This window comes from Crocuta crocuta, unplaced genomic scaffold (assembly GCF_008692635.1).
Source record: "Crocuta crocuta isolate KB4526 unplaced genomic scaffold, BGI_CrCroc_1.0 scaffold131, whole genome shotgun sequence".
Taxonomy (NCBI): Eukaryota; Metazoa; Chordata; class Mammalia; order Carnivora; family Hyaenidae; genus Crocuta; species Crocuta crocuta.
In genome coordinates, this window is record NW_027528977.1 from 5,515,763 (window position 1) to 5,542,108 (window position 26,346).

Below are 26,346 nucleotides of genomic sequence, written 5' to 3' on the forward strand. Positions count from 1 at the left end.
GACTGGCTCCCGGGTCTGAGGGGCTCCTGCTTGTCAGGTTCTAGGTAGGTGAGTTTCGCGCCGCTGGCGGCTGGCGTTGTTGCCCGGGGCAACGCCGAGGGACGGGGGAAGAGGAGGGCAGCCAGCGGAGAAAGGGGGCAACACCCCCTGCCCGCAGGGGGGCGCCTGGGACTCAGCCCCTGCCANGTGGGCAGTGGGCACCACCCAGCACGCCCGCACCCCCTTCTCTCCGAGCACTCCTTTTCTGGTGCAGCCCTCCGGCTGGGGCGGCCACCCCCAGCCCCTAGGTGTTCCCTCAATCCCATCCTATCTCTGGGGCCCTGCAGTCCCCCTTGACCCTCGGAGCCCATCCGCAGCCCATCTCCGATGGATCCGCTTCCCCACCTCCCTCTTTTATCTCCGATCTTCGGTCGCTGCTCCTGTCTTGGCCAGAGGTGACTCCCGAGACATAGTCAAGAGTTAAATTGTTAAGTGTGAAGCTAATGCAGCCGAGGCAGTTTCTGCTCTGTACTGTCTTTGCCATTTAGGGTTGAGGAGGTGTTTGGAGGCACTTCTGGGGCTGCTTCAGAGTCTTCCTTAGTATCAATTTTCGGAAACGCTAACTGGGTTGGTGTTGGTAGAGCCGGTGGGTACGTCGTGCACAAATTGAGTTAATTGTGAAGTTGTCGTTTTTTACTCTGTACATTTGTCATTTTGATAAGTAGTGCTGTCAGTCCCCAATCCAGTAATTTATTAAGGCTGGTAGCCTTTCATTTTCGTTTGCCTTATGGTTGAGGAAAAAAAAACACCACCACCTTAATCTTTTTAATTCGTAAAAAGCTGCATATATTCATAGTGGTCTTACTATTACTTTGATACAAACTGTTCTAAAGGTGCAGTAGTACCATTTTCCTTTTTCTCGAGGCATTTTAAGATAAAACAATCTTTCTAGTGGAGTCACCATGTATAAAAGTGTTAAGGAAAATTAAATAAGAAAAAAAAACATTTTAGTGATTAAAGACTGGAAAACACTTAACCAGCGGAATGGAAATAGGATTAGAAGAAAACTTGCAAAATGTAATTATTTCATTGATATACCTTCATGGTTTTGAGAAAGAAATATTCAAGAAGAACCACATATTTATCAGAATGCAAAGGAAGGCTGAATGTAATCTTTGGGAATCCAGGAATCCTTTTTGCTACTACTCTTGAATTGAGGGAACTATTCTTCCACAGATGTTGGGAATATATTCAGAGTATATAGAGGTACTTGGAAACCTTTTCCCTCTTTTCTTCCCTGAAAGACATTTGCTCAAGACCTGTTTCTTTTCTGCACTGATGGTCAGCAGCATTAAATACATACCATATAAAATTATTTAGGGTGCAGTTAATGCAGGTTCTGTACTACTTTAAAGACTGATATCAGTAATCCAAAGTTCACACTTTTGGTAGACAAATCACTTTAATTTCATTATCAACTTTTACATAATTAGAACTCTGGTCAGTGAACATTTCAAGCTGCCATTTTCTCCTTTATTTCACTATGAAAAATTTCAAACAGTGAAGTAACTAGCCACCCACCTACACAGCAATAACATTTCCGAGATAACTGTTACATGGTAAATATTAAGGAAGAGAACTGAAATGATCAAGTTTAAAACCATCAGAAGTCCATAACATACCAATGTATTGTAAGGAGCTCAGTTTCTTTTTGCAGATAGAAATAGTGTTTATAAAAAACAATACTAAGTTAATTTCCATGACACATTTACAAAGCAGTCTTGTGAGTGACTAGGAAGTCATCATGTTTGTAAATCAAGGCCCAGATGAGTAAGTTGCATTTTGGTAATAAAAAAAGAAATGAAATGAACTTGTACAAATACAAGTTTGTTTTAAACTTGGACTCCTGTATTAATAGATGACAGTTTTGTACTTGATTTTTAAATGACCGTTTTCTTTTGAAGACAGGTCCAAAGGAACATCAATTATTCAGTGTTTCAGTAACATACTTAATAAATTGGATCAATCATACGTATGTTGTTTTGGAATAAGCATATTTTTATAATGGAAAAAGAAAGCCTATGAGTGGGAACTTTTTAAAGAACTCTTTCATGGCAAATGAAGTAATTGTCTAGAATCATCTAAGTCAGTATTTTGACAGGACTCAAAAGTATCTTGGGTGGTGTTTCATAGTGTTGCTAGCGGAATATTTTTAGACCTTCAGTTTATGGTAAAATAATAACAAATGGGTTTAAGTTCACATGTACATATTATATTTGGAATTTTACCATATTTAGGAAATCCCTGCATTCTTCTTTAGATATTTGAATCCTGCTTTTCAGTTTTAGTATACCCTAAATTTGTTTTTCTTACTTAACCTCATTTATATAACTAATTTCTTAAATATTAAAATTAAGAGCTATGTCTCAGAATTTATAGATCTCAGATTGCCTTGTTATTATTTCTCCATATCTCATTTGGCATGCTTATGTATGGTTAATTTACCACGTATCACACACAGAGAAATTAAAGAGAACATGCAGGGCATAGTTTTGGAACGTCAAAAAAATAAGATGTTTCCATATGTTTTAGTTGAAGTTCCAGTTTTTTTTCCTCTACCTCCTTCTGTCTTTTCTTCTTTCCTATTTTTATTTTTATTATAAAAGTTAAATGCTTTAAAATCTTTTAAAAAGACTACAGAGAAGAAAAGTCCCCAATAATTCCATGATAGTTAATCTTTTGGAAAATAACTGAAACTTGTTTCTCCTGTAATGCTCTACCAGTTGTTGCAGTTCTGTGGTCTTTATTGCAATATATCTGCACCTGCACCTAAACCTGCAGTTCTTGAACTTGAGACTTGGTTACCCTAAATTAGAAGAGGCCTCCAAGATCTGGAAGAAAAATGGAAAAGAATAGAAAATAGAGGGTAGATTAGAAGAACAACAACAACAATGAAAAACAGAGAAGCAATCTCCCACTTTTTCTTATTTTGTAAGTATAAATGTAATTAGTTGCCCATGTGAAACTTCAGTATGGCTGATAAAATATGGGACCTCCCAAGATTTTTCTTTATAATTCAAAGTATCTAGGTAAGAAGAAGTTTACTTAGTGTGTGTCTACAAAAATTTTCTAATTTCTCCATTTTGAAGGCTATTACATATTTAGCTTTATGAAATACAATATGGATGATATTATTTCTTAAATATTCATATATACTTATCAAACTAGGAAGTATATAGATTTAGTCTATATATCATCACATACTATAAACTTGGTATCGTCTGTCTCTTTTAAAGGTTCTAAGTAAAATGCTAAAATTTTTACTGTAGGTGTTTTTTGCCAGGTTGCAGGGTGTAGTGAAAGAGGATTCATTACTTTTGGAGCCAGATAATCTGGATTTCAGTCATAAATCAGAATTTTCTTCTGTGGAACTTTGGGCAAGTTACACAATCTTTTTAAATCAGAGTTTCCTCATCTGTAGAATAAGGATAAGACTGCCTCACAAGGTTGTTATGAAAAAGAATGAGACAGTGTAGATAAAACACCTGAATTTAGGGGCACCTGGGTGGCTCAGTTGGTTAAGTGGCCGACTCTGGCTCAGGTCATGATTTCACAGTTCTGGGTTCAATCCCTGCGTCGGGCTCTGTGCTGACAGCTAGCTCAGAGCCTGGAGCCTGTTTCAGATTCTGTGTCTCCCTCTCTCTCTGACCCTCCCCCGCTCACATTCTGTCTCTATCTCTTTCAAAACTAAATAAACATTAAAAAAAAAAAAAAACCCTGAATTTAGCAAGTCCTCAACTTTCATATTCAGTTCCTTACATGGTAGCTTTAATATTATCTCTCCTAGTATTACTGTAATGTAAATTAAGTTTATATAAATTGAATGACATTTGTATTTGTACAAAGGAAATAATTATTAATATCTGATATTAGCTCTTCTGTGTTCTTTAAATTACAGTGTCTCAGTAGGCGTACTTGGAAATTCACTTTAAATGCTTTTTACCTCAAAATATGTCTAGTTTGTCTGAATTCCTGAATTATTTTTCTTTCACCTTAGATTATCATCTGTTGGTAGATGGTTTCCCCAAATTCCTTTCATTTTGACCACAAATATTTGCTTAAAAGTGGTACAAAAAAGCTAAATGTTACTTCCTTAAATCTCTAACTAGTATTCTTCCCTTCCTTAAACCGCATTTACTTAATGTGTTTAAAACTTGAACTTTATTCTCCGGGTGCCTGGGTGGCTCAGTCAGTTAAGGGTCCAACTTTGGCTCAGGTCATGACATCACAGGTCATGGGTTTGAGCCCCAGATTGGGCTTTGTGCTAACAGCTTGGGCCTGGAGCCTGCTTTGGATTCTGCATCTCCTCTCTCTCTGTCCTTCCCCTGTTCATACTGTTTTCTTTCTGTCTCCCAAAAATAAATAAACATTTTAAAAAATTAAAAAAAAAACACCTTATTATCAGATGTATTAGTACATAAAACTCTTACGTGAATGTTTTCCTTCTACTCCTGATATATATGATTATTTTTTAGGGAGCATTATTTTATAAATATCCACATTTTAAAATGTGTACTCTCTAAGTGTAGGATTCTAATTCAAAAAGCACACGCTTAAAACTTAAATGCAAAGCAGGCCATGAAGCAAGCAGTGAGCTGAATAGAGTTAGGAGTTGGACCACATAGTTTTTATGTCCTACACAGAAATAAAACAAAATTTTGTAATCTAAGTCAGTGATTCTCATTTTTTCCCCCATACTAGTGTAAGATATTTACATGTGTGACATATTCTAATGTGCGATTTCTTAGTATGCTCTCTGTAATTCTATCTCACCCTCTGTGACTCAAGAAAGTGTATCAGGGATCCCTGGGGAGCTCAGTTCATTGAGCGTCCCACTCTTTATCTTGGCTCAGGTCATGATCTCATGAACCTGGAGATCGAGCTTTGTGTTGGGCTCTGTGCTGACAATGTGGAACCTGTTTGGGATTCTCTCTCTCCCTCTCCCACTGCCCTGCCCCCTTGCTTGCTCTCTTACTCTCTCTCTCTCAAAATAAATAAATTAAAAGAAGAAAGAAAGCATATCAGAATGCAAGTAATTGTGAGTGACATCATCGTGGGGATAAACTTGAATCTACTCTGATTTACCAAGGAAAGGGAGGCATTTAAAAATGTGTATAACTGCTACTAGGAACAAATCCTGAGACACACCTATTATATAGTACTATGATTGATACCCGAGTTACTTCCACATTTTCTGGAAATGAATGCCTCTTCATTTGTCAGTCTTGTAATGCTACTGAAGAAAAGATTACTGTATTAACTTTATGTAACTGATAATAAAGAATCTTAAATTTAAAAGAGTGACTGATAACGAACATTTAAAAATATGTGAGTGATAACACCATGGTCTTTATTGTAAATAAAATAATACTAATTATTATTGAAAAATTGAAATTAGTTTTCCAGTAGAAATTATTTTACTTGCCAAAAAAGTATTTCTGTAGTGGGACCAATGGTTTTAGGATAATGGGAAGCCCTTAATGCTAGAATATTTATATTCTAGATGTTTAGTATATAAAAATGCTCTTTACATTTGGCTCAGTCAGGAGAGTATCTTTAAAATTACACTGCTGTGAATGAGATTGCTTTTAAATAGCTCATCCTGTATGGATGTAGTATATATAATATACAGTTAGAAGTGAAGACTGAGAAAACCTATGTTCATTAGACCCTTGACATTAGCAAGTGGTATTTCTCCAAAACTTTGTGGATCTAGGATATAACTATGCACATAAAATACATTGAAACTTAATTGAAAATTTTAAGTGATCCCTTCAGGCCCTTAACAGTTCTACTGTTCAATAATTTTTTGTTTCTAAAATGAAGTTTGGATGATGTTGCCTTATGTCATTTGTGTATTTTACAGCAAAGGTTCTTATTCTTGGTTTTTGTGACCTGGGCTTTGTAGAACAAAAGAGTGTTTCTGATTTGATCACAAAGTCTGGTTCGATGTCGCAAGGATGAAGAGTTAGTTCTTGGTCACTGTGATGCCTGATTCTTGCTGCTTTTTCTTGAATATGTTTTGTCCTCGGAATTGAATGCTTCTGTAGTGTGTACATCCTTTCTGCTCTTTGAATGTCCAGCTCGGGAGTATTTCCTAAGCTTCCCTTGTTACTTGGTTGGGACTTTTTTGTTAATTTCATATTCTACAAAGGAAAATGCATTTGACTCTTTTACTAATATTCAGTTTGTGTAATAACTGGGTCAGTAGCTACCTAGAAGCACTACCGCCTCTTACTTCATGAAAATGTTTATACAGTGCCCTCATTTCCTCTTGAATTATATTCCTTCAGAATTAGATTCCTTCAGAATCATATACTTTCTATATACTTTCTTATACAGATTAACTGTCATTTCAAGTTTCACTGAAGTTTTAAAAATTTTGCTTTGCTCAGAGCAAAGGAAACATTTAGGCATCACTTTTTTTTTCAGTATAGAATATGGTTTATGGTAGATTTTCTAATTATGCAGATCCAGTCACTGTCATATTTCATATCGATTCAGAATTTACTATGAATATATGTATTCTGGTTAAGTACCTTCACTTTGTCAGGCATCTTAGCTTTCTATGTAATACATAGAATAAATTGGTAATAGTAAAGTAATTAAAGACACCTAAACAATGTAGTTGTCTCGGATAATTATTAATGACAACTTGTTAGATTATGATTCCAATTATTTATAAACATTTATATTGGACAAAATATAGAATCTTTATCCAGATTTATATATATTAGAAAATTTTTACAAAGCAGGAATGATTTGTTTCTCTTACTGTTATATAAAACGTATTGTTATGTAACACAATATAACATGTTGTGTTATAATTATTTATTCATATATATTACTTTTTTCTCCCTTCTTGAACATTTTTTAAAAAATTTGTATCCAAGTTAGTTAACATATAGTGTAATGATGATTTCAGGAATAGAAGTTAGTGATTCATCACTTAGTTATAACACCCAGTGATCATCCCACCAAGTGCCCTCCTTAATGCCCATCACCCATTTAGCTCATTACCCCGTCCAACACCTGCCAGTAACCCACAGTTTGTTCTTTACATTTAAGAGTCTCATGGTTTATCTTATTTTTGCTTTCTTTCCCCTATGTTCATTTGTTTTGTTTCTTAAATAACACTTATGGGTGAAATCATACGATCTTTGTCTTTTTCTGACTGACTTATTTTGCTTAGCATAGTACATTATAGTTCCATCCACCTTGTTGCACATGGCAAGATTTCATTCCTTCTGATTTGCCTAGTAATACTCCATTGTATATATATACCACATCTTTATCCATTCATCAGTCAATGGATATTTGGGTCCTTTCCATAATTTGGCTATTGTGGATAGCACTGCTATGAACATCAGGTTGCATGTGCCCCTTCGAATCAGCCTTTTTGTATCCTTTGAAGAAATACCTAGTAGTGCAATTGCTGGGTGATAGGGTAGTTCTATTTTTAATTTTTTGAGGAACCTTCATATTGTTTTTCAGAGTGCAGCACCAGTTTGCATTTCCACTAGCAGTGCAAAAGCATTCCCCACCCTCCCAACCCATCTGTTGTTGCCTGAGTTGTTAACTTTTAGCCATTCTGACAGGTGTGAGCTGGTATCTCATTGTGGTTTTGATTTGTATTTTCCTGATGATGAGTGAAGTTGAGCATCTTTTCATGTGTCTGTTAGCCATCTGTATATCTTCTTTGGAAAAGTATCTATTCATGTCTTTTGCCTGTTTCTTCACTGGATTATTTGTTTTTTGGGTGTTGAGTTTGATAACTTCTTTATAGATTTTGGATACTAACCCTTTATCAGGTATGTCATTTGCAAATGTCTTCTATTCCTTCAGTTGCCTTTTCGTTTTGCTGATTGTTTCCTTTGCTTTTTATCTTGATGAAGTCTCAGTAGTGCATTTTTGCTTTTGTTTCCCTTGCCTCATTGGACATGTTGAGTAATAATTTGCTGCAGCCAAAGTCAAAGAGGTTGTCGCCTATTTTCTTCTCTAGGATTTTGATGGCTTCTGTGTGACGTTTCAATCTTTCATCCATTTTAAGGTTATTTTTGTGTAGGGTGTAAGAAAGTGGTCCAGTTTCATTCTTCTGCATGTTGCTGTCCAGTTTTCCCAGCACCATTTGCTTAAGAGACTGTCTTTATTCCATTAAATATTCTTTCTTGCCTTGTCCAATGTTTGTTGGCCATAACATTTATGGGTCAATTTCTGGGTTCTCTATTCTGTTCCACTGATCTGTTTTTCCATTGATCTGTTCCGCTATGTCTGTTTTTGTGCCAGTACCATACTGTCTTGATATTATAGCTTTGTAATACAGGTTAATGTCTGGAATTGTGATGCCTCTAGCTTTGGCTTTCTTTTTCAACATTATTTTGGCTATTCAGGGTCTTTTGTGGTTCCATACAAATTTTAGCATTGTTTGTTCTAGCTCTATGAAAAATGCTGGTGGTAATTGGATAGGGATTATCTTGAATGTAGATTGCTTTGGATGTAAAGACATTTTAACAATATTTGTTCTTCCAGTCCATGAGCATGGAATACTTTTCCATTTCTTTGTGTCTCCTTCAATTTCTTACATAAGCTTTCTGTAGTTTTCAGTGTATACATTTTTCACCTCCTTGGTTAGATTTATTCCTAAGTATTTTATGGTTTTTGGTGCAGTTGTATATGGGATCAACTTCTTGATTTCTCTTTCTTCCATTTCATTATTGGTGTACAGGAATGCAACCAATTTTTGTACATTAATATATATATCCTCTGACTTTACTGAATTTATGGATCAGTTCTAGCAATTTTTAGGTGGAATGTTTTGTTTTTCACATACAATATTATGTCATCCGTGAAGAGTGAAAGTTTGACTTTCTTCTTGCCGTTGGATGCCTTTTATTTGTTTTTGATGTCTGATTGCTGAGGCTAGGACTTCCAACACATTGTTGAATAGCAGTGGTGAAGATGGACATCCCTGTCGTGTTCTTGACCTTAAGAGAAAAGCTCTAAATTTTTCCCATTGAGGATGATGGAAAATAACTGTGCATTTTCATATAAGTCCTTTATGATCTTGAGCTATGTTTCTTCTTCCCCTACTTTCTTGATGGCTTTTATCAAGAAGCGATGCTGGCTTTTATCAAGAAGCGATGCTGTATTTTGTCAAATGCTTTTTCTACATTTTTTCAAAGAATCATGTAGTTATTATCCTTTCTTTTATTAATGTGATGTATCACATTGATTGACTTATGGGTATTGAATCAGACTAGCATCCCGGGAATAAATCCCACTTGATCATGGTGGATAATTCTTTTTTTTTTTTTAATTTAAAAAAAATTTTTTTTTTAATGTGTTTTATTTATTTCTAGGAGAGAGAGACAGCGCGAGCAGGGGAGGGTCAGAGAGAGAGGGAGTCACAGACTGAAACAGGCTCCAGGCTCTGAGCTGGCAGTCAGCACAGAGCCCGACGTGGGGCTCGAACCCACGAACCGCGAGATCATGACCCAAGCGAAAGTCGGACGCTCAACCGACTAAGCCACCCAGGCGCCCCGGTGGATAATTCTTTTAATGTAATGTTGGATCTGGTTTGCTAGTATATTGTTGAGAAATTATACATTTATGTTCATCAGGCAAATTGGTCTATAGTTCTCTGTTTGAATGGGGTCCTTGTCTGGTTTTGGAATCAAGGTAATGCTGGACTCATAGCATGAGTTTGGAAGTTTTCCTTCTATTTTTTGGAACAGCTTCAAAAGAACAGGTGTTAAGTTTCTTGTAAGTGTTTGGTAGAATTCCCCCTGGAAATCCATCCAGCCCTGGACTCTTGTGTTTTGGGAGAGTTTTGATTACTGACTTAGTTTCTTTACTGTTTATGTGTCTGTTCAAATTTTCTATATCTACCTGTTTCAGTTTTGGTAGTTTATATGTGTCTAGGAATTTGTTCATTGTGCCCAATTTGTTGGCATATAATTGCTCATAATATTCTCTTATTATTGTTTGTATTTCTTCAGTGTTGGTTGTGATCTTTCCTCTTTCATTCTTGAATTTATTTTTTCAGGTCCTTCCCTTTTTCTTTTTGTTCAGTTCGGTTAGGGGGTAATCAATTTTATTAATTCTTTCAAAGAACCAGCTTCTGGTTTCATTGATCTGTTCTATTGTTTTTTTTTGTTTTTGTTTTGTTTTGTTTTTTTACTTCGGTATAATTGATTTCTAGTCTATTCTTATTATTTCTGTTCTTCTGCTGGTTTGGGGTTTTATTTGCTGTTCTTTTTCCAGTTCTTTAAAGTGTAAAATTAGGTTGTGTATTTGAGACCTTTTTTCCTTCTTTAGGAAGGCCTGGAGTGCTATTTACTTCTCTCTTAATGATTGCCTTTGCTGCATCCGAGAGGTTTTTAGACTGTCATGTTTTCGTTATCATTAGCTTCCATGTAGTTTTTAATTTCCTCTTTAATTTCTTGGTTAACCCATTCATTCTTTAATAAGATGTTCTTTAATCTCCAAGTATTCATGGTCTTTCCAAATTTTTTTTTGTGGTTGATTTCAAGTTTCATAGTGTCGGGATCTGAAAATATGCAAGATATGATCTTGATCTTTTTGTACTTGTTTAGGGCGATTTGTGACCCATTATGTGATCTATTCTGGAGAATGTTCCATGTGTACTTGAGAAGAATGTGTATTCTGCTGCTTTAGGATAAAATATTCTGAATATATCTGTTAAGTCCATCCAGACCAGTGTGTTATTCAAAGCCATTGTTTCCTTGTTGTGGGGTGTTGAAGGCTCCCAGTATTATGGTACTATTATCAATGAGTTTCTTTACATCTGTGATTAGTTCACTTATATATTTGAGAGCTTTGTGTTCGGGGCATAAATATTTACAATTGTTAAATCTTGGTGGACCAACCCCTTAGTTATGATATAATGCCCTTCTTTATCTCTTGTTACAGTCTTTATTTTAAAATTTAGTTTGATATAAGTATGGCTACTCCAGCTTTCTTTTGATGACCGTTAGCATGATAGATGGTTCTCCATCCTCTTACTTTCAATCTGCAGATGTCTTTAGATCTAAAACGAGTCTCTTGTAGATGGGTCTTGTTTTCTTATCCATTTTGATACCCTTTGTCTTTTTAAAAAAATATTCTATTTATTTCTGAGAGAGAGAGAGAGAGGGAGACAGACAGACAGCGTGAGCAGGGGAGGGTCAGAGAGAGAGAGGGAGATACAGAATCCAAAACGGGCTCCAGGCTCTGAGCTAGCTGTCAGCGCAGAGCCCGACGCAGGGCTTGAACCCAAGAACCATGAGATCATGACCTGAGCTGAAGTCAGATGCTTAACTGATTGAGCCACCCAGGTGCCCTACCCTTTGTCTTTTTGATACCCGTTTTGGAGATTTAGTCCATTTAAATTTAGAGTGAATACTGAAAGATATGAATTTAGTGCCATTGTGTTGTCTGTAGAGTTGGTGTTTATGGTGATGTTCTCTGGTCCTTTCTAATCTTTTTGTTTTTGATCTTTTTTGTTTTGTTTTGTCTTTTCTTGAAGATCCCCCCTTAAAATTTCTTGCAGGGATGGTTTGGTGGTCACAAACTCCTTTAGTTTTTGTTTGTCTGAGAAACTCCTTACCTTTCCTTCTATTTTGAATAGCAACCTTCCTGGATAAAGAATTCTTAGCTGCATATTTTTCTGATTTAGTGCATAGAATACATTCTGCCACCCCTTTCGGCCTGCCAAGTTTCTGTGCATAGGTCTGCTGCAAACCTGGTCTGTGTTCCCTTATAGGTTAAGGACTTTTTTCCTCTTGGCTCCTTTCATAATTCTTTCCTGATCTGTGTATGTTGTGAATATGACTATGATATGCCTTAGTAATGGTCAGTTTTTCTTGATCTAATGGGAGTTCTCTGTGCTTCCTGGATTTTTTTAATTACAATTTTTTAAATACTTATTCATTTTTTTGAGAGAGAGAGAGGGAGAAAGAATGAGTGGGGGAGGGGCAGAGAGAGAGAGAGGGAGACACAGAATATGAAGCAGGCTCCAGGCTCTGAGCTGTCAGCATAGAGCCCAATGTGGGGCCCAAACCCATGAACCGTGACATCATGACCTGATCCAAAGTTGGACACTTAACTGACTGAGCCACCCAGACAACGCTTGCTTCTTGGATTTTGATGTCTGTGTCCTTACCCAGATTAGGAAAGTTTTCTGGTATAATTTGCTAACGTAAACCTTTTGCCCCCTTTTTTCTGTATCCAAGAAACAGAAAGAAAAGAAAAGAAAGAAAAAAAGAGAACAATTTAAGTAAAAACAGAAACAAAGAAAATGAACAAATAAATGAACGGGCAAACAGAATGAAACCCCAATGAGTTTACATCCAGTTTCCCCTAGTAATGAAACTATGAAGCACTTTATAGCCCATATACATAAGCAGTTGGAGTGACTTGTCTTTGGGGGATGTGCTTGGTGAGCACTTTTGGATGGAGTTGGTGTAATGACTTTGTTCTCCACTAGGTGGCACTACTTAGCTTCCTCTGGTGGCTCAGCATTTGTGCATGTGCAAACGCCTCTCCTGTGTGGGAGAGGTAGAAACGGCCTCACCCAGCTCCCTAGTCTCAGGTGCAGGAACTTTGTGCTCTTACTGACCTGCCATCAAGCACCCCTCCTTTGTCTCAGGCCTCCATCCACTCCCTGCCTCTATCCTGTTCATGTCTAAGCTGTCTGCCTGTCAGGTGGCACCTCCCTCCAGAGTTTTATCTCAGATGGGATTGTGTTTCAATCCTGTGGGAGGGTCCCTCTGAACAATGGGCAGGTTCTGGCTTGCCCTGGTTAATGGTTCTGTGATCACACAGTGGCAGAGGTTCAGAGATTATGGCAAATCACAACACACAGCTGGTGCCAGGGTTTACCACACTCTGGCATTTTTGTCCCAATACCAGCGAACATGGCTGCTCTCTGGGGTCTGTTGGGCCCTATGCCTTTGCAGAGACTGTATGGCCTCTTACCAAGTGTACTCCAGGCAGGGGAACCGCTTCTCCCTTTGTGTCACTTGGACTCAGATCCTGCTGCCTGCTCCTGGGGATTTGTCCTACTTCCTCAACAGAGCACCACCAGGCACTGAGCTATGGAACTTCACACTCTGTGCTCCACTGTTGATAGAATGCTAGTGGTATTGAAACCCTCTCCTTTCTTCCCATCAGTGGTTTTGTGGAACAGATTTCTTGTTCAGGCTCCTGTGAGTGTTTTCACTCTTTCTCTCCAGCTACTTTCTCAGGGAGTGAGTGCTTTTCTTGCACAATCCCAGTGTGCTGCAATCTCCCCCTTTCTCTTTCTCTTCTGTCCTCTCTCTCTGCAAAAACGGCTGCCTACCCTCCACGGCTTTTCTCTCCCCCAGTTCACCTCTCCATACCATGTACAGCCAAGTTCTGTGGCTCACGTTATGCACATTGTTGTGTTAATCCTCAGATCAGTTTCCTAGGTGTTCAAAATGGTTTGGTCCTGATCTCACTGCATTTCAGGGTTGAGACAAGCTCTGGGTCACCTGAGGTGCTCCACCATCTTAATCCCTCTTTCCCCTCTTGAAAATTTTAACCTCCAAGGAAGAAACAATTTCTGTCAGGAAAAAGTTTTGGAGTAAATTACATGGATTCAGATACTGTTATAGGGGAGGGACATTAACGTTTGTTTGGTGGCTGCTGTGAGTGCTATACACTTTTTATGTACTTGTTTTGATTTTCTTGACAACTCTAAATTGGATAGCTTGTATATTCTTTTTGTGATCTGGCACCAATGTTGGGTCACATCCTTTATCCATGGAGAACCAGCTATAAAGTGTTAACTGGGGTTTGGACTTAGTTCTTTCATATGCTAAACTTGAAGTGAATGCAAATGTTAAATGACTAAATATAATAAACTATTAGCAATCTTGGTCTTAACAGCAGTTTCAACTATCTGGGAGTGATTCTAAAGGTGCCCGTTGAGGGACGCTTTGGTGACTCAGGTGACTCAGTTGGTTGAGAGTCCGACTTCGGCTCAGGTCATGATCTCATGGTGCATGGGTTCGAGCCCTGTGTCGGGCTCTGCTGACAGCTCAGAGCCTAGAGCCTGTTTCGGATTCTGTGTCTCCCTCTCTCTCTGCCCCTCCCCCACTCATGCTGTGTTTCTCTCTGTCTCAATAAACATTAAAAAAAATTAAAAAAAACTAAAGGTGCATGTTGAAATATTTGCAGCTTTGCTGCAATAATTCTCATTGGAAGTGAGATTCTAAGATGTACGTGATTCTAGCTACCTACAAATGTTCACATCTTGTCTTGGCTTCATTTTCTGTTGGAGGTTGTCCTATGTTAGAAGTTTTGTCAAGTGATGAAACATTGTTTCATTGTAAAAAAAAAAAGTTTCTGAAAAAGAAATTCAGCTACTAGAAATGAAGAAAAAGTAAAGAAGTCTAAGAAAGTGGTGGATCTTAGCCAGAAAGTAATTATTTTTGAAAATGGAATAAAAATGAAATGTTAAATCCAGTGTCTTTTACCTGGTTGTGAGTCGATCCGCTACACCTTCTAGGGAAACAAAAGTTGACGTGAAACTGAGTGTTCTGGTTGTCAGAAATTCTCCTAGTTTTGAGGATACCAGGGTGGCTCAGTTGAGTGTCTTACTTTCGATTTTGGCTCAGGTCATTTTCATTTTCCTGGGATTGAGCTCTGCATCAGGCTCTGCGCTGACAGTGGGGAGCCTGCTTGGAATTCTGTGTTTCCCTCTTACACTCTCTCTGCCCCTGCTGTGCCTGCATGCGTTCTCTCTCTCAAAATATACATTTATAAAAATTCTCTTAGTTTCAGACAGATTTCTTGAAAATATCAGGGATCTTATATTCATGAATCCTTTTCTACTTCCCTTCTCTCTCACGGTTAATAATATTTGAAAGAGATTTGACTTTATAAATCACTGTTACTTTTGGAAGTTTGTGTAGTTGTTATAAATATCTTACTTAAAATATTAACACAGACAGCAGTCTCGTCACTTACAGGGTAATATAGGTGTCCTTTTCTGGGTTTCACAATTATTACATAATAGTAGCTAGACCTTGGTGATGGCCTCTTTCTAAACTTCTGATTTCCCATTCGTGTTTTGGAGCCTGATTTACCTTATGGCTGGAGCTGGCATTCTAGCATCAAAGTGACTTGGCTTAGAACCACTTGATAGTTTATATAGTAATATAGTAGTTGGAGGAGGACGAAGGTGGTAAAGAAACAGACATGTCCTCGAGTTGGCCTACATTATAAAAAAAATTCTGGGATGTTCCGTGTAGCACAAGCGGTGAGTTGTGCAGGGATGGGTCAGAGAGCAGTAGGCCACATGACTCTTCCTTTTTTGGTCACGCAACAAATGTTAATGGAATACTCACTCCAGGGACACCTGGGTGGCTCAGTTGGTTGAGCGTCTGGCTTCGGCTCAGGTCATGATCTCACAGTTCATGGGTTCGAGCCCCGCATCAGGCTCTGTGCTGACATTTAGCTCAGAGACTGAAGCCTGCTTCAGATTCTGTGTCTCCCTCTCTCTCTGACCCTCTCCTGCTCACACTGTCTCTCTCTCTCAGAAGTAAGTAAAACCTTTAAAAAAAATTAAAAAAAAAAAAGAATACTCACTCCATAGGTATTCATGGCTCCATGATAATTATAAAGTAAGGAGAAATTTCAGACTGTTTTCCTGAAAGACAGTATGATGTAGTGGAAAGAGCTTGCATATTAGAACCAGATCTGCCTGGGGTTGAATCTATACTACCAGTAATTTGTTGTATGAATTTAGGCAAATCATTTAATTCTTATAGCTTTAGTTTTCTTCATTGGAAGATGGATATCAGTTTCCTCTGATAACTGATAAAAATATTAAAGTTTTCAGTTGCTTTCAGTTGCATGAGTTCAAAACCCTACTCATTAGCTTAGCCACTGGCTCAAAAAGTAGAACACTAGTGTGCTTTCTTCAGATGCAGATGGATTCAGGGGCTCAAACACTGGCCTTAGGACATACTCAGTCGCTTGCTCTTGAATTACATGTATTTTCAGGTAGAATTGCTTTATGTGGAGCCCTCTGATAGATCCAGGCTTATATTCTTTTACTTTAGCAGGGCCAACATAAAAAGCATTTCTCTTATCACAGTTTTTGTATAAGTCCTGGGATTATATCTCATTGAATGAATTGGGTCCTGATTCCATCCTTGATCCTGTGGTCAGAGGGATAGCAGAGGCCAGATCTGGATCAGGTACTAACTATGGGAGTTGGGAATAGGAAGTATGGTCAGTCACATGATCTGAATCATGTGGACTGAGGTCACTGAAAGAAAAAGACTGCAGTGTGATCATGGGAAGGGGCAGTGGATAACCAAAAGATTCACTATAATCTTCCCAGTGTGCATACGTGTCCTTCTCTGTACCAATACAGCCTTGAAAAAATGGCCTCACCTGACTTAATGTAAAATTTTCACTTACAACTTCCACTACATTTACCACCTGCCTCCCAACAAAAGAAGGCAAGTCAGAAACTTATTTAAATACTGCATCTAAGTTTAGGTCTAAGATCTGTGGGTAATTCTCTCAGTTCTATTTGAACAGATAGCCTTAGGGTCTAGGAAATTACAGTTACATGATAAATATAACTAATTGTAATAAGGCTTGTGTGCAGTGGTAGAAGGAAAATAGCATAAAGACAATAAAAACTGTCAACTAAAAGAGAAAAAAGAGAAACAAGCCACAGAAAATTTCCATTCCATACTGTGTGCATATTTCATTAGATAGGTATGGCAAGGACTTTTTGCCCTGGCAGTGGAATAAGATTTTTGATTAGGCAATATGGCTATCTCTGCTTCTACCACCCAGGAGGGTCTTTTTGTTTTCTTTCCTCCTACTTACAGCCAAGTTGAGTACTGAGAGAGATTCCTGTATGGGGGACTGTACTGCCTCAATAGCTTACTTTCTTTTGATGAGGTGTTTGGGTCCTAGGAACGATATTCGGGATTAAGCAGTAACAAATCTTTGTTGGGAGTTTCTTAGGCAATAAAATTCTTTATAAACTTAGTGTTTTATTTATTTGCATTTGATCACCTTCTCCCAAATATCTAAAGTCTGAGCCTAGTCTGTGAATCCGATCATTGGTATACCTCTAAACAATTTCCCCATCACCGTAACTTAGTGGTTCTACAACATGGGGCAATTCTTAACCATAGGGAACATTTGGCAACATCTGGAGTTATCTTTGTTGTCATAATGAAAGGCTGGGACTTGGGGAAGTAGGCATTTGTTGCTAACATCTAGTAGGTAGAGCCCAAGAATACTGTTAAACATGCTATAATAGATAGGATAGCCTCCAACAACAGAGAATTTCCAGTTCAAAATGCTGGTACTACTGGGGTTAAGAAACCATGCATATCCTAGACTTCTCAGTTTTCCTGTTGGCTTCTCTTATAGCCATTGAGAGCAGCTTCTCCAGGTAATAGTGCAGAGCTAATTTGTCCCTGTTCCCTGGCTGTTTCACAGTACATAGTTCTTTATAATGGGTAAATACCTTTGCCGGGTTGCTGGAGCTTGGAGCATTAGGCTTCTCTCATATTTTGGGGCGCTTGGCTGGCCTAGTCAGTAGAGCATGTGACTCTTGATCTTGGGATTATGGTTCGAGCCTCATGCTGGGTATAGAGATTACTTAAAAATAAAAACTTTTTTTAAAAAAGGGCTTCTCTCATATTTTGTTTTTGTGTGGTTAAAGGCTCTAATTTTGTTTAGAGATACTTGATTTTCATCCCTGTAAATTACAAGATTATCAGCCATCTTGGATTTGTAATGAAAGACTGAAAAGATTTTCTTTTATTAAAATAGACTTCACTCAGAGTGTGCTGCTTTTTTGAATGAACTTACTGAAGACTGCTGCACAATTGGCAGTATGTTTTTTACTCAGTATCCTTTAGTTCCATCCTTAGTAGCTGCATAGTTGGATTTTACAAGAGGTGCCAATTTACCAGCTGCTTTTCTTATTAAGGATTGCTGACTTCTCATTCTACAGTAGAGGGATACCAGATACCCTTCACTTTCTATTATTGACTTGGTTCCACATTTTAGGGCTGTCAGTTGTAGTGCCTGATTTCTGGCATACATTTTATATTTGTCAGGCTTCTTTTAGATTCCAGTGGTAGAAACCTACTAGTTAAAAAATTAATCCTTCCCGTATCTATAAGTGGCACCTCCATCCTTGTTTTTGCTCAGACCTCCAACCTTAACTCTTTTTCTTTTATTTCCCACCAACAAACTTTCAGCATATTCTGTTGGCTTCAAAATATATCTGAAATCTGAACAAGTGCTCACCACTTCTTTTTGGGGTTCACGTTGGTTCAACACCATCCTCTCTTTCCTTCTTTATAACTCTTAACAAGGCTCCCTGCTACTGCCTTGGCTTTCAGAATATTAGCCTCAGAATATTAATAAGAGGCTAATTAGTAATATTATACTAACATTAATATAATTTCTTTGCTCAGAATCTTGCAGTGGCTTCCCACGTAACTTCAGAGTAAGGCCCAAGTCCTCAAAGTGAGCTAGTTTTTGTGGTCCTGTTGTTCCTCCCTAATGCAGGATCTTTTCCTGAACTCAGATTTTTCTATTGTCTCTACTATGCAGGCCTCTTGCTCGTCCTTTAATAAGCGCTTTGCACTTACTGTTCCCCCGGCCTGGAATGCTCTTCTCCAGATGTCCGTATGACCCTTACTCCCTTAGGTCCTGGCTCAGATATCACTTCATGCTTAAAGTCTTTGATCAACCAACATCAGTTTAAAATCGCTTACCTGCCCCTATACTTCTAATTACCTTTTCCTACTTTTTCTTTATAACACATGTCAACACTTTATGCTCTGTGTTTTATGTGTTTATTTTGTATTTTATTTCTTCTGTAGAATACAGTCTCCATGAGGGCAGGAATTTTTGTCCGAGATATTTTGGAGGAAAGTGCATGGCACATAACTTAGTAGTCTGTCAGCAAATATTTGTTGAATGAATTAATAAATAAAAAAAAATAATTTGTTGCCTCATGTAACTGTTAAGTCTGAAACACTGGTGGGACTTTAATTACCCTACAGAGGGAGAGAGATGATTCATTAAGCAAATCTCTCTAGGGGAGAATGGGAAAGTGTCTTTAGGTTTAGTATGCTAGAATATAAGTAAATATGAATTTAAAAAAAATAAGGTAACACAAGAAATAAAAGAAAAAAAGAATATAGGTAAATGTCTTCCAGGGAAAGGATGGAGAGAGCTTTATTTCTCCAAAGCTCACTGCAGCTCTTTATCTTTAGAGGGACATGATCTCTAGCTTCTAAGGCTGGCTATTGTGCAGTTATCTTTGTAGTTCCTTTTGCTCAGAAGCCTCTGATTGTGCAGGAACATGAGAAGTCCAGAGGGAACTGTTTTTCAATAGTAATTCTAAAGTTCTAGAAGCTACATCTATTCAGATCTGAATTCATCTGAACAAAGGTATAATTAGATCTAGGGACAAAATATTTTCAGAACTTTCATTCCCTTTCTGTCTCTTGGCTTTTGTTTTCTCTGGGATGGCTCTCTGATAAGTGGGTACTTACCGTGTTCTTTCAGCCAAAAGAGAACTTTCTAACTAGTTCTGGCAAAAATTTTGGGAATGAATTTTAGTTGTCTAATTGTGTCACATACCCATTCCTGAACTACTACTTGGGGAAGGAAATAGGCTGACTGTCCCGGCCTGGGTTATGCACATATTCTAGGAACTTTTTGCTTGTTTTAGGAACCTGACAGTGGGAATGATTAGTGTCATTCAAACTGCCTAGATTGAAAATAAGAGAAGAGTAGTTCAACAGAAGAAGATTGAGATGCTGCTACCAAATTAAGGGGAGTGAAAAACAACATAAGTCTGTCTCTTGTATTGCATATGCAACTCAAACTCATTAAAAAAACAATTTAGAATCTTATCACTTATAGGCATCCTGACATATCTGTCTAGATGCCTGAGACACAAAATTTAAGATGGTACTGGCTTTCAGTGTCATGCAGCTAAAGGGTGGCACTTGTATGACCCTGAGAGTGAAGGTCTCCGTTAATTGTGCACCCTAGGCACCCCTCCTACCTCACTGTAGTTAGTCATGAAGAGAAGCCTATTTAAGGAATAGAAACTATATTTTTACTCTGAATGTGAGTTAAAGATGGTAGCCTGTGTAGTTAAGGAAGTTGGTGAGGAAGATTAAGGTATACTACAAAGTAGTTATTATACATTTTCAACTTATCTATAGAAATCTTTTTTTTTAAGTTTATTTATTTTGAGAGAGAGAGAGAGAGTGAGAGCGAGCAACTGGGGGAGGGTCAGAGAGAGCAGGAAACAGAACCCCAAGCAGGTTCTGCGCTGTCAGCACAGAACCTGTTGTGGGGCTTGAACTCACAACCATGCGATCATGACCTGAGCTGAAATCAAGAGTCAGACACTTAACCTACTGAGCCACCCAGGTGCCCCAAACTTGTCTATAGAAATCTTTGCTGAGTTCTGAAGAGGGTGATAATATCTTTGAGGTAACACAAGGAATATATTTTTTGTTCATAGGTTTATAATAAGTTTGAGGAAGGAAATGTTGCATTTAGAGAATGCTACCAAGGAAGTTGTTATTTATTTTTGATCCAAATGATTTCAGTATCAAATGGAAAATAGGGTCTTCTTTTCATTGAAAGTAAAAATTATAGAAATGAGTTGAGTTGCAGAATGACACACAAATAACACATAGATGCTTTGACTAGCTTCCTTGAACAGGACGCTTGACACTGCTCAGTGTTGGCCATAACACCTTAGTTGAATAGTTATCCTTCTTGTTTTTATTTTTTTTTAATTTTTTTTAAAATTATGTTTTTAAAATTATGTTTTAAAATTATGTTTTATTTATTTCTAGGAGAGAGAGAGGAGAGACAGCGTGAGCAGGGGAGGGTCAGAGAGAGAGGGAGTCACAGACTGAAACAGACTGAGCTGGCAGTCAGCACAGAGCCCGACGCGGGGCTCGAACCCATGAACCGCGAGATCATGACCTAAGCGAAAGTTGGACGCTTAACTGACTAAGCCACCCAAGCGCCCCTATCCTTCTTGTTTTTAGATCTTTGAAAATAACTTTCTATACTATAGTGAAAGACCAGAACATGAAATTCTAGGTGATTCTCAGCTGTCTTTGCTGATTGATAAGTGGCTAAAAAAATTCAAATTAAATGGATTGTCTGATAATTTTATGGTCTGTCTCGGGAGTGGAATTTAGATAACACAGATAATATGTACATTTAAGTATACACTCATACATTTTGTTCTTTGGAAACTTTTATAAGTAACCCTGTTTACAGTATTTAAGGGGTTTAATTGAAGATATGCTATTGATAGCAGTAGAAAAGAGAAGCATGATTAAAATTTTCATTTGTCACTTGAAGTCATAAATTCTGTCATTTAATGTGGAAACTCTTATGAAAGCATTACTTTACACCAAAGTGCAGAAATCAGGGAAAGCCATAGTTTACCTTGGAATTTCATTAATTCAGTACTCATTTGTTTGGTGGCTGTAGTGTTTCATGTATTATGTAGGATGCTGGCTATATTAGGATAATAATCCCTTTCCTCAATCATGTCACACTTTAATGGAGGAAGAGGGATGTGATAATACTCTCATCATATGTAGATTAGATTTCTACCAGTTATAGCTTTGAGAACCTTGCCCAATCTAGAGGAGAAGAAATACTTGTCCGGAGGACTAAGAAGGAACCCTTTGGGAATAAGAAAAAAAGCACAGAAGAGTAGGAGACTTGGAGGTTACTCTGAGACTTGTTTGGTTTGGTCAGTTTGTTGACCAGAAGAAGTAATCTTATTACTACCCTCTTTGAAATGTTCTCTGATACTTGTGAAAGTCAAAGATGCAGGGGAAATGACAAGAAACAGAATAGGCAAACAAAAAAGAGGAGCTTGAAAGAAGGGGAGAGCTTCATTTATAACCTAGAAGTCCAGATTAGAGACACAAGAGCTTGAGTTTAAAAATAGCTCTGTGACAGAGCTATAAACAATATATATGGACATCAGTGATAAAGAAGAGGACCAGTGACCAAGAAACAGCTTAGAAATTCTTGTAGTTCAAGGATTGAGAGAACAGCTGATGGAAGAATCAGGATTTGGTGTACTCAGCGAAAATATGTGTTTACTAGGAGAATCTTTCCTAAACCTTCCCAGCCTTTTGGACGGTTTTTCTTACGTTGTTAATTAATTCTTTAAGCTGTAATAGTATATATTTTAAAATGTTTATTTTTGAGACAGGCAGGGGAGGGGCAAAGAGCTTGGGAGAGAGAGAATCCCAAGCAGGCTTTGTGCCGTCAGTGCAGAGTCTGACACAGGGCTCGATCTCATGAACCATGAAATCATGACCTGAGCTGAAATCAAGAGTTGGAAGCTCAACCGACTGAGCCACCCAGGTGCCCCTAAGTTGTAATAATATTTTAACAAATGTGCTTACTTGCTTCTTTTGATATGCTTCAAACCTGAAATTAGTTTTATGCTGTGAAAATGGAGAAAAACATGAATTGCCTATTCAAAACTGAGGGAATAGGTTAAAGGAGAAAGTAAGGTGTGTTACTCATTGAAAAAGTTATGGAAAGAAAGGGGAGAGGGTGAACTGGGTAGAGAAGCTAGGTAAGTATAGCATTCTTATTCTTAATGTGGTGACTCTGATACACTGTCACAATTAATTTCCAATAGTAGCCTACTATTTTATTTTACCTTTTTCTCTGTAGTTAACATTTCTGACTCCTTGAATTTCTTCTTGCAGCTCATGTTTTCTGGCCAGACTTATGGTCATTCCCGTGAGACTTCACTGCACATTTTCTCAAGTGTGTTCCTCATCCCTAATGTGTAATCCTTCAACATGGACCTGCTACTTTAGCTAAGATATGACCAGCAATGAATAGTAGTAAGGTAGGAGTTCTTTACTCTTCTCAGTGAATTGCTGAAAACTGAAACTGTGAAACAGTTGTGACTTGTCTAGATCTTGTAGTATTTATGTTAGAGTATTCTGCCTAGGCAATCATTTTATAATTGTGTTGTTTTTGCGTGTCATTTTTCCTACAGAATTCTTTCTCATTTGTGATGTAATTATTATTTTTTTCAACTAACATTTACAATCAGCAGAATCCCAGTCTGTATCTCTTTGCAGCCTGTGTGTCCACTAGTCCTATATTTTCAAGCACCTGGCACCAAACTATATATATCTTATTTTCTTCTCAAACAGATGCTTCTTCTTCTGGTTTCTGTGTTTCCATTAATAGCATTATTAGTTCCATTGTTTAACACAGTCCTATTTTCATTTACTTTTTCATTCATTTGTTTGATATACATTGATAGGTAGGTTTCTGTTAAGTATCAGACAGGCTGTTGCTTCTGGGTATATGATGATGAAGAAGCTGCATATTCCATCCTTATAGCTTATATTTTAAAGGAGGTGGGACAGGCTTAAAAATAAACTGACACAATAAAAATTAATTTGTAATAAACTTTTTTGAAGGAAAGCAAAAAAGCAGATATTTGTAAATAAGAAGTAGGAGCTACATTAGATAGGGTGGTCACAAAAGGAGTTGATATTTAAGATTAACCTATATATGAGGAGCTATTTCAAGAGTATGTGGTGAGTATGTATGTGTATGGTGTTTTTGATAGGGAAAGCATTCTCATGAGAAGGAGTAGTGAAGTGAAATAAGTCAGGCAGGGGAAGAAAATACTGTATATTCTCACTTATATGTGAAGTCTTAAAAAGCCTAACTCATAGAAATAGAGTAGAATGGTGGTTGCCGAGTGCTGAGGAATAGGGGAAATGGGGAGATGCTGGTCAAATGGTACAAACTCTCAGCTGTAAGATAAGTAAGATCTGGAGATGTAAAGCACAACGTGGTGACTATAATTAACAATACTGTATTATATGCTTGAAATTTTAAGAGAGTTGATCTTAAATGTTATCACTACACACACAGACACACACACACACAGGATCATAATTATGTGAAGAGATGGAGACGTTAACTAACCTTATTGTGGTAATTATTTTGTTAACATATACATGTATCTAATCATCATATCGTATACCTTAAACTTACGTATGTTATGTGTCAGTAATATCTCAGTAGAGCTGGAGTTGATGGAGGGAATGAGCGATTATGCGTACAGAAATTGTGGAGCAGGAGAGTTGGTGGGTTTGAGGAACAGAAAAAAACCCAGTGTGGCTGACTTAGTGAGGAAGGCAGAGATGAGCAGGAAGAGGTTAAAGAAATATGCAGGGCTTTGAAGGGTTTGGAAAGAAGTTTGTATTTTATTCTAAATGATATCATCATTTGAGCTGCTGTGTGAGGAATGGACCAGCCTGGTGAAAGTGAAAGCTGGCAGGTTTAGTTGGTGAGGTGAAAAATAGTGGTGGCCTGATCAGGTGTTAGCAGCATGAGACAGAGAGATGGACGGATTTGAAATGGATCTGAATCAGAATTTATGGGACTTTGAATAGTCTGGGTGTGGAAACAGATCATTCTGAAGATGACTCCAAGATTTTTGGGTTTTGAGCAACTGGGTGGATGCAGGAAAATTGTCCAGAAACCTTTTAGTCAACTATCTATCTTTCCCATCATGTCAAAGATTGGTTCTTTCACAGAAATGGAAATTAATAATAATGTTAGAAGTGATGTTAATGCTAGAAACAAACCATCTGGCAAATTTGTAATACGTACTGCTTAATACTTTGTTTTGCTTTTTTCCCTGATATTTAATTTATGTGAGTTTTTGTTTTTATTTTTATTTTACTTATTTCTTTTACTATTACTGTATTTTTTGATAAAGAATTTTTATTATATTTTGAAATATATTACTATTTATTGTGTGTGTTTTATGTAACAGGCGTTTGGCTAGCTGTTTTTACTACTTTATTTTATCCTTATAAGAGTCCATTGAGTTTTTCTTCTTTGCATATGGGTTACCTTTTGTTCTAGAGCTGAGAAAAAGTAGTAGAATAAGAGAAATATGTAGATGGAAAGATCTTAAAGATCATTTACTTCCCCCTTTTTTCATTTGAGAGCTAGAGAGGTTCGGTGACCTGCCCCAGGTCACACAGCTGGTTTTCACATTTGCTGAGACTAGTGCTGCTTATACTCTTTATGTTTCAGTCCAGCAGGCCTCCCCTCATGCCCTCTGTCTTTGTATCCCTTCAGCATTTCATTATGAAAATGTTCAGTGCGTAGAACAATGGAAAATATAGGGCAGTGTGCACCCATATTACCTTTCATCTGTATTCACTCCCTGTTGAAATTTCACCACATTGTCTTTTTATATATTTATATATTTTTAAAATCATTTGAAACTCTACTGGATAGATTATAATATACAGTTTTTAGCATGTGTATCTTAAATAGAAACATGGATAATTTCCTGCATGTTCATAATATCAGTATCACAAATAAGAAAATTAACATTATTTAAGAATATGTTTACTATAATGGTCCTACAATTGTCCCTACAATTTTTTCTTGAGATTTTTGGATCTAGGCTTCAATCAGGTTTCATGCATTGCATTTGATTCTTTATTCTCTTTTAATTTTGAACAGTCCCTCTTTTTTGTTTTTCTTGATCAATATTTTCTTTAAGAGATACAGTGTGTGTATACTTAATGTCTCTCTAGGAATTGCCCGGTTGCTTAGAACATTATTCATCTAAAACTATTTGCAGTTTGCTTCTTTCCTTTCAGTTCTCTGAGGTTGCTGGAGATAAACTTGTTTATTCCAAGCTTTTTTTTTAACCATCATTCCAACCTTAAGTAGACAAAGTAGGAAATTTACATTGTATTTGATCCAGTGGCTCTAGTCAGCAACTGAAATTCATTTAAAACAACAGAAGTCTGAAACAAGACAAAACAAAACAACAAATCATAATTCTGAAAGAGTTCTACTACTCACCATTGCCCACTTCCCCTTCTAACCAGCTGGTATATCTAGTCACCATGGACATTATCATGATACATTGTAAAGCAGTAGTGGGCTAAGATTTTGTCTTGGAAAAATGCACTTTCAAGTGGGAAGCAGATTAGAATGCAAAGGATAAATAAGCACATTAGTAGAGATGACCAGAGCTTGGCACAGTGAGAAAGGATTGAAGTACCTGCTCTGTCTGGTCTTTGTGTAGAGCTGGTATTCAGTGAGTGCTCTCCTTTCCTTGCTTGCTTTTCAGTGTTACAGACTTGGTTGGTTTTCTTTATGTGTTATATGGCACTTAGGAACAAGTGGTTTTGGTTGGGGGGGGGGGCG

At 37.5% G+C, this 26,346-nt stretch overlaps 1 protein-coding gene across 2 annotated transcripts in view; it reads left to right on the forward strand.

The window, feature by feature from the left end:
* The window catches only part of FER (FER tyrosine kinase), a 413,835-nt gene continuing 387,489 nt past the window's right edge, over nucleotides 1-26,346 (forward strand). The window contains exons 1-2 of one of the 2 annotated variants that reach the window (XM_077757161.1): nucleotides 362-434; nucleotides 22,842-22,987. The gene's annotated coding sequence lies outside the window, so the exon portion shown is untranslated. Of the gene's footprint in view, nucleotides 45-361; nucleotides 435-22,841; nucleotides 22,988-26,346 lie in introns of those variants that run through there. The other variant, XM_077757162.1, reaches the window with a different exon arrangement.